Raw genomic sequence first — 15,572 nt, 5'->3', positions numbered from 1 at the left:
GTGTGGAACTGTATCCCAGTGAGAGTCAGTGTGTGTGGAACTGTATCCCAGTGAGAGTCAGTGTGTGTGGAACCCATACCCCAGTGAGAGTCAGTGTGTGTGGGACCCGCACCCCAGTGAGAGTCAGTGTGTGTGGGACCCGTATCCCAGTGAGAGTCAGTGTGTGTGGGACCCGTACCCCAGTGAGAGTCAGTGTGTGTGGAACTGTATCCCAGTGAGAGTCATTGTGTGTGGAACTGTACCCCAGTGAGAGTCAGTGTGTGTGGAACTGTATCCCAGAGAGAGTCAGTGTGTGTGTGGGACCCGTACCCCAGTGAGAGTCAGTGTGTGTGGAACTGTACCCCAGTGAGAGTCAGTGTGTGTGGAACTGTACCCCAGTGAGAGTCAGTGTGTGTGGAACTATACCCCAGTGAGAGTCAGTATGTGTGGAACCCGTACCCCAGTGAGAGTCAGTGTGTGTGGAATTGTATCCCAGTGAGAGTCAGTGTGTGTGGAACTGTATCCCAGTGAGAGTCATTGTGTGTGGAACTGTATCCCAGTGAGAGTCAGTGTGTGTGGAACCCGTATCCCAGTGAGAGTCAGGGTGTGTGGAACCCGTACCCCAGTGAGAGTCAGTGTATGTGGAACTGTATCCCAGTGAGAGTCAGTGTGTGTGGAACCCCTACCCCAGTGAGAGTCAGTGTGTGTGGAACTGTATCCCAGTCAGAGTCAGTGTGTGTGGAACTGTATCCCAGTGAGAGTCAGTGTGTGTGGGACACGTACCCCAGTGAGATTCAGTGTGTGTGGAACTGTATCCCAGTGAGAGTCAGTGTGTTTGGAACTGTATCCGAGTGAGAGCAGAAAGATTATTTTTTGAGTCACGTGAAGTCTGGTGGAAACGGTGAAGTGAAAGTTTGTAAACAGATAATCAGTTTTCACCTTTCTGATGGTAGCTAATTGCGGTGATTCCTGATTCCTGGTTGTTTTTGTACGCTGTCCCTGCTGTGTATTTTGTACGCTGTCCCTGCTGTGTATTTTGTACACTGTCCCTGCTGTGTATTTTGTACGCTGTCCCTGCTGTGTATTTTGTACGCTCTCCCTGCTGTGTATTTTGTACGCTGTCCCTGCTGTGTATTTTGTACGCTGTCCCTGCTGTGTATTTTGTACGCTGTCCCTGCTGTGTATTTTGTACCCTGTCCCTGCTGTGTATTTTGTACGCTGTCCCTGCTGTGTATTTTGTACGCTGTCCCTGCTGTGTATTTTGTACACTGTCCCTGCTGTGTATTTTGTACGCTGTCCCTGCTGTGTTATTTGTACGCTGTCCCTGCTGTGTATTTTGTACGCTGTCCCTGCTGTGTATTTTGTACGCTGTCCCTGCTGTGTATTTTGTACGCTGTCCCTCCTGTGTATTTTGTACGCTGTCCCTGCTGTGTATTTTGTACGCTGTCCCTGCTGTGTATTTTGTACGCTGTCCCTGCTGTGTATTTTGTACGCTGTCCCTGCTGTGTATTTTGTACGCTGTCCCTGCTGTGTATTTTGTACGCTGTCCCTGCTGTGTATTTTGTACGCTGTCCCTCCTGTGTATTTTGTACGCTGTCCCTGCTGTGTATTTTGTACGCTGTCCCTGCTGTGTATTTTGTACGCTGTCCCTGCTGTGTATTTTGTACGCTGTCCCTGCTGTGTATTTTGTACGCTGTCCCTGCTGTGTATTTTGTACGCTGTCCCTGCTGTGTATTTTGTACGCTGTCCCTGCTGTGTATTTTGTACGCTGTCCCTGCTGTGTATTTTGTACGCTGTCCCTGCTGTGTATTTTGTACGCTGTCCCTGCTGTGTATTTTGTACGCTGTCCCTGCTGTGTATTTTGTACGCTGTCCCTGCTGTGTATTTTGTACGCTCTCCCTGCTGTGTATTTTGTACGCTGTCCCTGCTGTGTATTTTGTACGCTGTCCCTGCTGTGTATTTTGTACACTGTCCCTGCTGTGTATTTTGTACGCTGTCCCTGCTGTGTTATTTGTACGCTGTCCCTGCTGTGTATTTTGTACGCTGTCCCTGCTGTGTATTTTGTACGCTGTCCCTCCTGTGTATTTTGTACGCTGTCCCTGCTGTGTATTTTGTACGCTGTCCCTGCTGTGTATTTTGTATGCTGTCCCTGCTGTGTATTTTGTACGCTGTCCCTGCTGTGTATTTTGTACGCTGTCCCTGCTGTGTATTTTGTACGCTGTCCCTGCTGTGTATTTTGTACGCTGTCCCTCCTGTGTATTTTGTACGCTGTCCCTGCTGTGTATTTTGTACGCTGTCCCTGCTGTGTATTTTGTACGCTGTCCCTGCTGTGTATTTTGTACGCTGTCCCTGCTGTGTATTTTGTACGCTGTCCCTGCTGTGTATTTTGTACGCTGTCCCTGCTGTGTATTTTGTACGCTGTCCCTGCTGTGTATTTTGTACGCTGTCCCTGCTGTGTATTTTGTACGCTGTCCCTGCTGTGTATTTTGTACGCTGTCCCTGCTGTGTATTTTGTACGCTGTCCCTGCTGTGTATTTTGTACGCTGTCCCTGCTGTGTATTTTGTACGCTGTCCCTGCTGTGTATTTTGTACGCTGTCCCTGCTGTGTATTTTGTACGCTGTCCCTGCTGTGTATTTTGTACGCTGTCCCTGCTGTGTATTTTGTATGCTGTCCCTGCTGTGTATTTTGTACGCTGTCCCTGCTGTGTATTTACAGCGTGATTTGATTTGATTTGCTATTTGTGTCAGTGTTTTGTGATTTTTGCTGGAGGTCAAGTAAGTTTCAGTTTCCACATTTTGTCTTGTTTGTCCTTGAGGATTGGGACTGAATGAAGCGGAAAGGTTTCAGATGGAGGCTCGTGACGTAAGCGATCTCCTTAATTCTCTTCTCTTCCTAATATTTATTCTTCTGCATGCCTGGCTGGCTGATGATGCAGAGGCTGTGACTGGTGTTTGAATAGTGACTGCTGGTGTTTGCTGTGTGAAGCTCAGCCACTATGAAAGCTGTTTGATGTGTGGTGGCTGCTGCTGCTTGTCCCAGCTCTGACGCAAGACAAGACTATAAATATTTGAGGGTGGATGGAATTAAAGGATAGAGGTGATTATCTTTGGGTTATGAATATGGGTGGGAGCAGAGAGCAATGAGTTATCGATTAACAATGCATTTTACTCTCACATTTGACAGACTGTACATGAACTCGCTGTGAGGTGCTGGTAAGTCGCTTGCACCTTGGAAATGTTGGATCAATCAGACACAGCATGGAAATGGGTCGATTCGCTTGACTATTCTGTGAAACCATCAGGAAACACATAAGAAGATACAGTGGTGTCTTTGATTTATACATCACGGATTTTAAAAACCATGTGATGCTTTGAGGTCTCGACATTATCAACTCTGGCCTCTTGCTCACCTCTAATTTCCGCTGTTACACCTCTGGGGCCTGTTCCTTCAGCTGTCTCGATCGTAAACTCCACAATTCCATCCCTAACCCCCTCTTGTCCCTGTTCTTTCAAAACCCACGTCGTTGACCAAGCTCTTAGTCACCTCGCCTCATATTCCCTATTGGGGCTTGGTGCAGCATAGGGGCTGGTGAATCAGCTGATGACGTTTTACTGGGTTAAAGGTGCTATCGAAATGCAGGCTGTTGTCGGATGGTTAGGATGTCTGGTAGCAAGAATAGAAAGACAGAATACAATTTGAATGGAGAGAGACGGCAGAATGCTGAGGTACAGAGGGAGCTCAGTGTCCTTGCACATGAATCACAAAATGTCAGTCTGCTGCTTGAGCAGGAATGAGGAAGGCAAAGGGCCTTTATTAAAAGGAGGATGGAGAATAAAGGGAGGAAAGTCTTGTTATAACTGTACAGGGCATTGGTATGGTCGTACCGAGAGAACTGTGTACAGGTTTGATCTCCCTATTTAAGGAAGGACATCCTCGCATTTGAGGCATTTCACAGAAGATTCACTGACAGGAGTAGCGATGAGGAGCGGTTGAATAAACTCGGTTTGTTCTCACTGGAACGAAGGAGGTTGAGGGGCGACCTGATAGAGGTCTACAACATTATGAGGGGCATAGACAGAGTGGATAGTCAGAGGCTTTTCCCCAGGGTAGAGGGGTCAATTACTACGGGGCATAGGTTTAAGGTGAGAGGGACAAGGTTTAGAGGAGATAAACAAACAAAGAACAAAGAAATGTACAGCACAGGAACAGGCCCTTCGGCCCTCCAAGCCCGTGCCGACCATGCTGCCCGACTAAATTACAATCTTCTACACTTCCTGGGTCCGTATCCCTCTATTCCCATCCTATTCATATATTTGTCAAGATGCCCCTTAAATGTCACTATCGTCCCTGCTTCCACCACCTCCTCCGGTAGCGAGTTCCAGGCACCCACTACCCTCTGCGTAAAAAACTTGCCTCGTACATCTACTCTAAACCTTGCCCCTCTCACCTTAAACCTATGCCCCCTAGTAATTGACCCCTCTACCCTGGAAAAAGCCTCTGACTATCCACTCTGTCTATGCCCCTCATAATTTTGTAGACCTCTATCAGGTCTCCCCTCAACCTCCTTCGTTCCAGTGAGAACAAACCGAGTTTATTCAACCGCTCCTCATAGCTAATGCCCTCCATACCAGGCAACATTCTGGTAAATCTCTTCTGCACCCTCTCTAAAGCCTCCACATCCTTCTGGTAGTGTGGCGACCAGAATTGAACACTATACTCCAAGTGTGGCCTAACTAAGGTTCTATTTAGCTGCAACATGACTTGCCAATTCTTATACTCAATGCCCCGGCCAATGAAGGCAAGCATGCCGTATGCCTTCTTGACTACCTTCTCCACCTGTGTTGCCCCTTTCAATGACCTGTGGATCTGTACTCCTAGATCTCTTTGACTTTCAATACTCTTGAGGGTTCTACCATTCACTGTATAGTCCCTACCTGCATTAGACCTTCCAAAATGCATTACCTCACATTTGTCCGGATTAAACTCCATCTGCCATCTCTCCGCCCAAGTCTCCAAACAATCTAAATCCTGCTGTATCCTCCGACAGTCCTCAACGCTATCCGCAATTCCACCAACCTTTGCGTCGTCTGCAAACTTACTAATCAGACCAGTTACATTTTCCTCCAAATCATTTATATATACTACAAAGAGCAACGGTCCCAGCACTGATCCCTGTGGAACACCACTGGTCACAGCCCTCCAATTAGAAAAGCATCCTTCCATTGCTACTCTCGGCCTTCTATGGCCTAGCCAGTTCTGTATCCACCTTGCCAGCTCACCCCTGATCCCGTGTGACTTCACCTTTTGTACTAGTCTACCATGAAGGACCTTGTCAAAGGCCTTACTGAAGTCCATATAGACAACATCCACTGCCCTACCTGCATCAATCATCTTAGTGACCTCCTCAAAAAACTCTATCAAGTTAGTGAGACACGACCTTCCCTTCACAAAACCATGCTGCCTCTCACTAATACGTCCATTTGCTTCCAAATGGGAGTAGATCCTGTCTCGAAGAATTCTCTCCAGTAATTTCCCTACCACTGAAGTAAGGCTCACCGGCCTGTAGTTCCCGGGATTATCCTTGCTACCCTTCTTAAACAGAGGAACAACATTGGCTATTCTCCAGTCCTCCGGGACATCCCCTGAAGACAGCGAGGATCCAAAGATTTCTGTCAAGGCCTCAGCAATTTCCTCTCCAGCCTCCTTCAGTATTCTGGGGTAGATCCCATCAGGCCCTGGGGACTTATCTACCTTAATATTTTTTAAGACACCCAACACCTCGTCTTTTTGGATCTCAATGTGACCCAGGCTATCTACACATCCTTCTCCAGACTCAACATCGACCAATTTCTTCTCTTTGGTGAATACTGATGCAAAGTATTCATTTAGTACCTCGCCCATTTCCTCTGGCTCCACACATAGATTCCCTTGCCTATCCTTCAGTGGGCCAACCCTTTCCCTGGCTACCCTCTTGCTTTTTATGTACGTGTAAAAAGCCTTGGGATTTTCCTTAACCCTATTTGCCAATGACTTTTCGTGACCCCTTCTAGCCCTCCTGACTCCTTGCTTAAGTTCCTTCCTACTTTCCTTATATTCCACGCAGGCTTCGTCTGTTCCCAGCCTTTTAGCCCTGACAAATGCCTCCTTTTTCTTTTTGACGAGGCCTACAATATCTCTCGTCATCCAAGGTTCCCGAAAATTGCCGTATTTATCCTTCTTCCTCACAGGAACATGCCAGTCCTGAATTCCTTTCAACTGCCACTTGTAAGCCTCCCACATGTCAGATGTTGATTTGCCCTCAAACATCCGCCCCCAATCTATGTTCTTCAGTTCCCGCCTAATATTGTTATAATTAGCCTTCCCCCAATTTAGCACATTCATCCTAGGACCACTCTTATCCTTGTCCACCAGTACTTTAAAACTTACTGAAATGCTCCCCTACTGAAACATCTACCACCTGGCCAGGCTCATTCCCCAATACCAGGTCCAGTACCGCCCCTTCCCTAGTTGGACTGTCTACATATTGTTTTAAGAAGCCCTCCTGGATGCTCCTTACAAACTCCGCCCCGTCCAAGCCCCTGGCACTAAGTGAGTCCCAGTCAATATTGGGGAAGTTGAAGTCTCCCATCACCACAACCCTGTTGTTTTTACTCTTTTCCAAAATCTGTCTACCTATCTGCTCCTCTGTCTCCCGCTGGCTGTTGGGGGGCCTGTAGTAAACCCCCAACATTGTGACTGCACCCTTCTTATTCCTGATCTCTACCCATATAGCCTCACTGCCCTCTGAGGTGTCCTCCCGCAGTACAGCTGTGATATTCTCCCGAACCAGTAGCGCAACTCCGCCTCCCCTTTTACATCCCCCTCTATCCCGCCTGAAACATCTAAATCCTGGAACGTTTAGCTGCCAATACTGCCCTTCCCTCAACCAAGTCTCTGTAATGGCAACAACATCATAGTTCCAAGTACTAATCCAAGCTCTAAGTTCATCTGCCTTACCCGTAATGCTCCTTGCATTAAAACATATGCACTTCAGGTCACCAGACCCGCTGTGTTCAGCAACTTCTCCCTGTCTGCTCTGCCTCAGAGCCACACTGTCCCTATTCCCTAGTTCTCCCTCAATGCTCTCACCTTCTGACCTATTGCTCCCGTGTCCACCCCCCTGCCATACTAGTTTAAACCCTCCCGTGTGACACTAGCAAACCTCGCGGCCAGGATATTTATGCCTCTCTGGTTTAGATGCAACCCGTCCTTCTTATACAGGTCACACCTGCCCCGGAAGAGCTCCCAGTGGTCCAGATAATGGAAACCCTCCCTCCTACACCAGCTGTTTAGCCACTTGTTTAGCTGCTCTACCTTCCTATTTCTAGCCTCACTGGCACGTGGCGCAGGGAGTAATCCCGAGATTACAACCCTCGAGGTCCTGTCTTTTCACTTTCTGCCTAGCTCCCTGAACTCCTGCTGCAGGACCTCATGCCCCTTCCTGCCTATGTCGTTAGTACCAAGATGTACAACGACCTCTGCCTGTTTGCCCTCCCCCTTCAGGATGCCCTCTACCCGTTCGGAGACATCCTGGACCCTGGCACCAGGGAGGCAACATACCATCCTGGAGTCTCTTTCATGTCCACAGAAGCGCCTATCTGTGCCCCTGACTATAGAGTCCCCTATTACTATTGCTCTTCTGCGCTTTGACCCTCCCTTCTGAACATCAGAGCCAGCCGTGGTGCCACTGCTCTGGCTGCTGCTGTTTTCCCCTGATAGGCTATCCCCCCCGACAGTATCCAAAGGGGTATACCTGTTCGAGAGGGGGACAACCCCAGGGGATTCCTGCACTGACTGCCTGCCCTTTCTGGTGGTCACCCATTTCTCTGCCTGCACCTTGGGTGTGACCACATTTACATAACTGTGATCTATGACGCTTTCCGCCACCTGCATGCTCCTAAGTGCATCCAACTGCTGCTCCAACCGAACCATGCGGTTTGTGAGGAGCTCCAGTTGGGTGCACTTTCTGCAGATGAAGCCACCCGGGATGCTGGAAGCCTCCCGGACCTGCCACATCTCACAGTCAGAGCACTGCACCCCTCTAACTGACATTGCGTCAATTAATTAAAATTAAAATTAAATTTTTTTAAAAAAAATATATTTTTTTTAATTTCAAAGTTACTGTTAACTATCTGTTTCCTAGCACTAGATTTCTAATAGAAATGCGAAAGCTAAATATAGTACTCTCCGATCTCTGGCTTAGATACCCAAAGAACAAAGAACAAAGAAATGTACAGCACAGGAACAGGCCCTTCGGCCCTCCAAGCCCGTGCCGACCATACTGCCCGACTAAACTACAATCTTCTACACTTCCTGGGTCCGTATCCTTCTATTCCCATCCTATTCATATATTTGTCAAGATGCCCCTTAAATGTCCCTATCGTCCCTGCTTCCACTACCTCCTCCGGTAGTGAGTTCCAGGCACCCACTACCCTCTGCGTAAAAAACTTGCCTCGTACATCTACTCTAAACCTTGCCCCTCTCACCTTAAACCTATGCCCCCTAGTAATTGACCCCTCTACCCTGGGGAAAAGCCTCTGACTATCCACTCTGTCTATGCCCCTCATAATTTTGTATACCTCTATCAGGTCGCCCCTCAACCTCCTTCGTTCCAGTGAGAACAAACCGAGTTTATTCAATCGCTCCTCATAGCTTATGCCCTCCATACCAGGCAACATTCTGGTAAATCTCTTCTGCACCCTCTCTAAAGCCTCCACATCCTTCTGGTAGTGTGGCGACCAGAATTGAACACTATACTCCAAGTGTGGCCTAACTAAGGTTCTATACAGCTGCAACATGACTTGCCAATTCTTATACTCAATGCCCCGGCCAATGAAGGCAAGCATGCCGTATGCCTTCTTGACTACCTTCTCCACCTGTGTTGCCCCTTTCAATGACCTGTGGACCTGTACTCCTAGATCTCTTTGACTTTCAATACTCTTGAGGGTTCTACCATTCACTGTATATTCCCTACCTGCATTAGCCCTTCCAAAATGCATTACCCCTCTAAATTATAATTAAGTAATTATGTTTAATTAGTTACCAATGCTTAATTTTTTTAATTTAGTGTAGATTCCCAACCAGCCACTCAGGCCACAGCTTTTCTGTGATGTCACTTCAGTTTCCCCCCGACACACACAATTTGAAAAAGGTATAAAAGTAAAAATGAGTAAAAATCACTTACCTTCTTACCCTCTGAGTGTCTTAGATGTTCTCAGGTTCTCTCCCTGACAGAGACTGCTCCTCCTCCTCCGAAGTAAGTTTTTTACGCAGAGGGTAGTGAGTGCCTGGAACTCGCTGCCGGAGGAGGTGGTGGAAGCAGGGACGATGGTGACGTTTAAGGGGCATCTTGACAAATATGAAATATGAAAATAGCTTATTGTCACAAGTAGGCTTCAAATGAAGTTACTGTGAAAAGCCCCTAGTCGCCACATTCCGGCGCCTGTTCGGGGAGGCTGTTACGGGAATTGAACCGTGCTGCTGGCCTGCCTTGGTCTGCTTTCAAAGCCAGCGATTTAGCCCAGTGTGCTAAACCAGCCCCTTGAACTTGAACATGGAATACATGAATAGGATGGGAATAGAGGGATAGGGACCCCGGAAGTGTAGAAGATTTTATTTTAGTCGGGCAGCATGGTCGGCGCAGGCTTGGAGGGCCGAAGGGCCTGTTCCTGTGCTGTACTTTTCTTTGTTCTTTGTTTGTTCTTGACAACTTCCTGGAATAAGGGGTTGTCTTATGAGGAAAGTTTGAGCAGATTTAGACCCTACTCATTGGGGTTTAGAGGAATGATTTTTGTAATACATAAGGTCCCGAGGAGATTTGACAGGGTCAACGTTGTGAGAATGTTTCCCCTGGTGGGAGAATCTAGAACTAGGGGGGTCACAGTTTTAAATAAAGGTCCCTCATTTAAGACAGAGATGAGGAGAAATCTCTTCCCTCAGAGAGAATTGTCATCTCCACACTGGGTCATTCATTTGGACAGATTTCTAACACAAATGGTTCTGGGGACGGGCAGGTAAATGGAGGCTCAGCCAGAACCTGACTGCCATGCGAGAGTGCCTTTAAGAACTGGATGTTTAAGCAATGCACCTTTAAGAAAACAGTGATGTCATAGAGTGGGTGGAGCTCAGCTCAGTTCAGCCATTTTGCAGGTTTTTAGTTTCAGTTTAAAAAGCAGTGTGTGCGTGTTTCCAGAGAGCTGCAAGTTTTGAAAAGAGCTGGGTGTGTGTCTGTGTTTTGCAGGGAGCTGGATCTCTGCCATAAAAGACCATCTCTGGGTCATTTGGGTGATTTAAACTCTTAATAGTAAAACCTTTAACCTGATGTGATTCTGTTTAAAGGTGTTAAATCTCTTGGAAGTTTGAAGGAACATTTTAAGGAGTTATTTACTGTTGCAATATTTTCTGAGTTATCTTTGAAGTAAGGGGTTTTAAGAGATCCAATGTTTATTTAAGATGTTAAGTTGAGTTCATGGAATAAACAGTGTTTTGTGTTTAAAAACCCACGTGTCCATAATTGTAATCCCACACCTAGGGAACAAGCCGTGTGCTCGGAAAAGCAACAAATACATTAAAGGGAGAGGTTGGTTGAACTCCATGATACATTTTGGGGTTCTGAAAACGCCTCGCCCATAACAATTGGGGGCTCGTCGGGGATAAAAGTCTATCTATTGGATTGGCTTTTGTGAACTTAAAGACAGTGAAGGATTGTTGCTTTTCCGGTGTGGTATTTTAGTTTAAGTGGGGAGAGTGTTGTGAACAATGGCTCTTTCAGAGGCTCAGAAGTTTTGGGGGTGGAGAATGTCACACGTAGTACTTTACGGACAGAAATGAAAAGCAGACTGTTAGATTTGGCAAGAACATTGCAGTTAACATTACCTGATAAAATGCGAAACGATGAGGTAATTATGGCGGTGGTTAAGCATTTAAAGTTGCCTGAGATAGAGTTTGACTCATTGGAAATGGCAAAAATTCAGTTGCAAATTAAACAAATGGAACATGAGAAAGAATTAAAGCGGCTGGCATACAAGAGTGAGAGAGAGGAAAAAGAAAGAGAAAGAGAGAAAGAAGAAAAAGAAAAGGAGAGAGAAGAAAGGAGAAAAGAAAGAATAGCCCTAGCAGAACAAAAAGAAAAAGAAAGGGAGATACAGATCAGGGAAAAAGATAAAGAGAGGGAGTTTGAACTTCAGAAAATGGCCATGAAACATGACAATCAGTTAAAATTGGCAGACGTAAAGGGAAACGTACAGTTGGATGATAGTGATGAGGATAGTGAGAAAGAGAGTCGTAGCCGAAGGCTTGGTGGGAATCTATTTAAATATGTCCAAGCATTGCCAAGGTTTGACGAGAAGGAAGTGGAAGCCTTTTTCATTTCATTTGAGAAGGTAGCTAAACAAATGAAATGGCCACAGGACATGTGGGTGTTACTGATTCAAACAAAGCTGGTAGGTAGAGCTAGTGAAGTGTGTGCATCACTACCGGAGGAGGTATCTGGAACGTATGAGGAAGTGAAGAAATCCATCTTAAGTGAGCTAGTGCCTGAAGCTTACAGACAAAGGTTTAGAAATTTAAGGAAAGAATTTGGTCAAACATACATGGAGTTTGAAAGGCTCAAACAGAGTAATTTTGATAGGTGGATAAAGGCTTTGAAAATAGACCAAACGTATGAAGCTCTCAGAGAAATTATACTTTTAGAGGAGTTTAAAAATTCAATTCCTGATGTAGTGAGAACTCATGTGGAAGAACAGAGGGTTAAAACTGCGAGATTAGCAGCGGAAATGGCAGATGATTATGAATTAGTTCATAAATCATAGATTGGTTTCCGACATCAGTTTCAGCCGGTGAGGGATAGAAACTGGGGACATGAGAAATACTCAAGTGATAAAGGTAAAGGTGATCTGATGGGAGACAATAAAGAGAGTGTACCTCAGATCAAAAAAGAAATCCAGGAGGGTGGAAAAGAAATGAAAAGTTTCAGATGTTTTCACTGTAATAAACTAGGCCATGTAAAGTCACAGTGTTGGTGGTTGAAGAAAAGCACTGGGAAGGCTGATGTGGTAAAACAGGATAAGACAGTGGGGTTTGTTAGAGTGGTAAAGGAAAGCCCAAGGGAAGTGAAGGAGGTGCAAACAATTGTACAGCCTGTTCAAGAAGTAATTGTTAAGAAGGTGCCAGATCTCTTTAAAGAATTTACTTGTGTGGGTAAAGTTTACTCATGTGTATCAGGAGGAGCAGGTAAAGAAGTCACAATTTTAAGAGATACAGGGGTTAGTCAATCTTTAATGGTAAGCGATGAGGAATTAAGTAGTTTGGGAAGAATGTTGCCAGAAAAGATGATGATATGTGGAATTCAGGGTGAGAGGAGTAGCGTTCCATTATATAAGGTAAGGTTGGAAAGTCCAGTGAATTGTGGTGAAGTGGTAGTAGGAGTAATAGATAAACTATCTTGTCCAGGAAACAGTTAATCTTGGGTAACGATATAGCTGGATCGCAAGGGGGAGTGATGCCTACTGTGGTTGATAAGCCAGTGGAAAATCAATCAACTAAAGTGTTGAAGGACGAATATCCTGGGATTTTTCCGGACTGTGTAGTAACAAGATCGCAAAGCCACAGGTTAAGACAAGAGGAGAAATCAAAGACTGAAGATGAAGTTGAAGTGAAATTATCAGAAACGATTTTTGATCAGATGGTTGAAAAAGAACAAGAACAGGTGGAGGATGAGGCGGATATTTTTAGTTCAGGAAAATTGGCAGAGTTACAACAGAAAGATGTAGAAATAAAACGGATATATCAGAAAGTATATACGGAAGAGGAATCTGAGAGTATACCAGAGTGTTATTACCATAAAAATTATGTCTTGATGAGAAAATGGAGACCTTTACAAATGCAGGCGGATGAAAAGTGGGCAGAAGTTCATCAAGTAGTATTGCCGGTAGGGTATAGAAAGGAGGTGTTGCGAGTTGCACATGAGGTACCAGTGGGAGGTCATTTTGGAATAAGGAAAACTCAAGCTAAAATCCAGGAACGTTTTTATTGGCCAAGACTACATAAAGATGTAGTTAAATTTTGTCAATCATGTCACACATGTCAAGTGATAGGGAAACCTCAAGCAGTGATAAAACCAGCGCCCTTAATACCCATTCCAGCATTTGAGGAACCTTTTACAAGGGTCCTAATCGATTGTGTAGGACCGCTTCCGAAAACAAAAAGTGGGAATTAATATCTTTTGACTGTAATGGATGTGTCTACTAGGTTTCCAGAGGCCATTCCAGTACGTAATATTACAGCTAAAAGGATTGCGGAGGAGTTACTTAAATTCTTTACTAGATATGGACTACCCACAGAAATTCAATCGGATCAAGGAACAAATTTTACCTCAAAGTTATTCAAAGAAGTTATGGATAGCTTCGGAATAAAACAATTTAAATCAACTGCGTACCATCCAGGATCGCAGGGAGCATTAGAAAGGTGGCATCAGACATTAAAGACAATGTTGAGGGCGTATTGTCAAGATTATCCAGAGGATTGGGATAAAGGAATCCCATTCGTATTGTTTGCAATTAGGGATGCACCTAATGAGTCAACCAAATTTAGTCCTTTTGAACTAATTTTTGGTCATGAGGTAAGAGGACCACTTAAATTGATTAAAGAAAAATTGGTGGGTGAGAAATCGGAAATTACACTATTGGATTACGTGTCAAATTTTAGGGAACGATTAAATAGAGCAGGTGAATTGGCGAGACAACATTTGAAAGTTGCACAAAATGTGATGAAACGGGTAGCGGACAAGAAATCCAAAGATCGTAGTTTTGCCAGTGGAGATAAAGTTCTAGTGGTGTTACCAGAGGTAGATGAGCCTTTAAAAGCTAGGTTTTGTGGACCGTATCAGATTGAAAGGAAATTAAGTGAGGTGAATTTTGTGGTAAAAACACCAGATAGAAGGAAGACTCACCGAGTGTGTCATGTGAATATGCTGAAAAGGTACTTTGAAAGGGAAGGAGAGAAAAAGGAGGTTTTAATGATTCTAACTCAAAGTGACAAACCTCTGTGCGGAGTCTGCACATCCTCCCCGTGTGTGCGTGGGTTTCCTCCGGGTGCTCCGGTTTCCTCCCACAGTCCAAAGATGTGCAGGTTAGGTGGATTGGCCATGCTAAATTGCCCTTCGTGTCCAAACATTTCCCTTAGTGTTGGGTGGGGTTACTGGAGGTGTTTACCTTGGGTGGGGTGCTCTTTCCAAGAGCCGGTACAGACTCGATGGGCCGAATGGCCTCCTTCTGCACTGTAAATTCTATGATCTATAATAAAATCCAGATGACTGTGAATTTGACATACCTCAAATTAAATTGGAAAATGAGGATGTTCTTAAAAATTGGGATGAATTGTTAAGTAACCTTCCAGAGGAAAAACAAACTGACCTGAAAGAGTTATTGATATCACATGGGCAAGTTTGTAGAGATAAATTGGGAAGTACTAAAATGGCTATACATGATGTAGATGTGGGAAATGCTGTTCCTATCAAATAACATCCATATAGACTTAATCCTTTAAAATTGGCACAGATTAACAGAGAGATTGAGAGTATGCTGAAGAATGGCATAATTGAAGTGGGTTGCAGCCAATGGAGCTCACCCATAGTGATGGTACCTAAACCAGACGGTACCCAACAGTTGTGTGTGGACTATAGAAAGGTGAATGCAGTTACAAGAACGGACTCTTATCCTGTACCACCATTGAAGGATTGCATTGAGAAAGTGGGACAATCTGCTTTTATTTCCAACTTCCAGACATGGAAAGAACATTTAAAACATTGTATGGAGTTCTTCGATCGACTTCAAGAGGCGGGTTTGGTGATGAGCCTAGCCGAAAGTGAATTTGGAGAAGCCCGAATCACTTTCCTTGCGGAGTTTCCGATATCCTCAAGACGAAGGGAAATAATGCGAGTTCTTAACATGAATGAATTTGATCGAACATTTGTGCAAAGGTTTTGTAGCGTGATTACTCCACTGATGGAATTGCTGAAGAAAAGTTTAAAAATTCAATGGACAGCCGACTTTCAACAGGACTGCCTGAAAGCTGTGATCACCAACGCTCCTGTGTTGCAGAATTGCAAGGAACTCTGTGGTCAGATTGATCTAGAGTATCTGATTCTAAAGAGAATTGTCGAGGAGTGGAGCAATGGATGGATCATGCAGAGACTTTGTTCAAAGAGACTGTCAATCGAGAAGGATTTCGGCTGGAGGAAGAAGAACAAAGAAAAATGGACTATATTATTATACCTGTTTGAGTGTGTTGTTTTCTTTGAATGAAAAGGTATATTTACTATGTGCATTTCTTAGTGGATGGTGCAAAAGTGAAAAATGAAACCATCTTGAAGTTGATGGGTTTTTTTTCTTGGGGGGAGGTGTCATGCGAGAGTGCCTTTAAGAACTGGATGTTTAAGCAATGTACCTTTAAGAAAACAGTGATGTCATAGAGTGGGTGGAGCTCAGCTCCGTTCAGCCATTTTGCAGGTTTTTAGTTTCAGTTTAAAAAGCAGTTGCTGTGTGTTTCCAGAGAG

At 44.9% G+C, this 15,572-nt stretch overlaps 1 long non-coding RNA gene across 1 annotated transcript in view; it reads right to left on the bottom strand.

Annotated features, from left to right (window-relative positions):
• Positions 1 to 14,774: 14,774 nt before the first annotated feature.
• LOC140394873 (uncharacterized) overlaps positions 14,775 to 15,572 on the bottom strand; it is a 2,485-nt gene continuing 1,687 nt past the window's right edge. Inside the window, exon 3 of the long non-coding RNA XR_011936059.1 lies at positions 14,775 to 15,248. This is a non-coding gene — a long non-coding RNA (uncharacterized lncRNA). The remainder of the gene's footprint in view (positions 15,249 to 15,572) is intronic.

The sequence above is a fragment of the Scyliorhinus torazame genome, chromosome 18 (assembly GCF_047496885.1).
Source record: "Scyliorhinus torazame isolate Kashiwa2021f chromosome 18, sScyTor2.1, whole genome shotgun sequence".
NCBI classification, from domain to species: Eukaryota; Metazoa; Chordata; class Chondrichthyes; order Carcharhiniformes; family Scyliorhinidae; genus Scyliorhinus; species Scyliorhinus torazame.
Note: the sequence above shows the minus strand (reverse complement) of the source record. Positions and strands in the feature narration are given on the sequence as shown.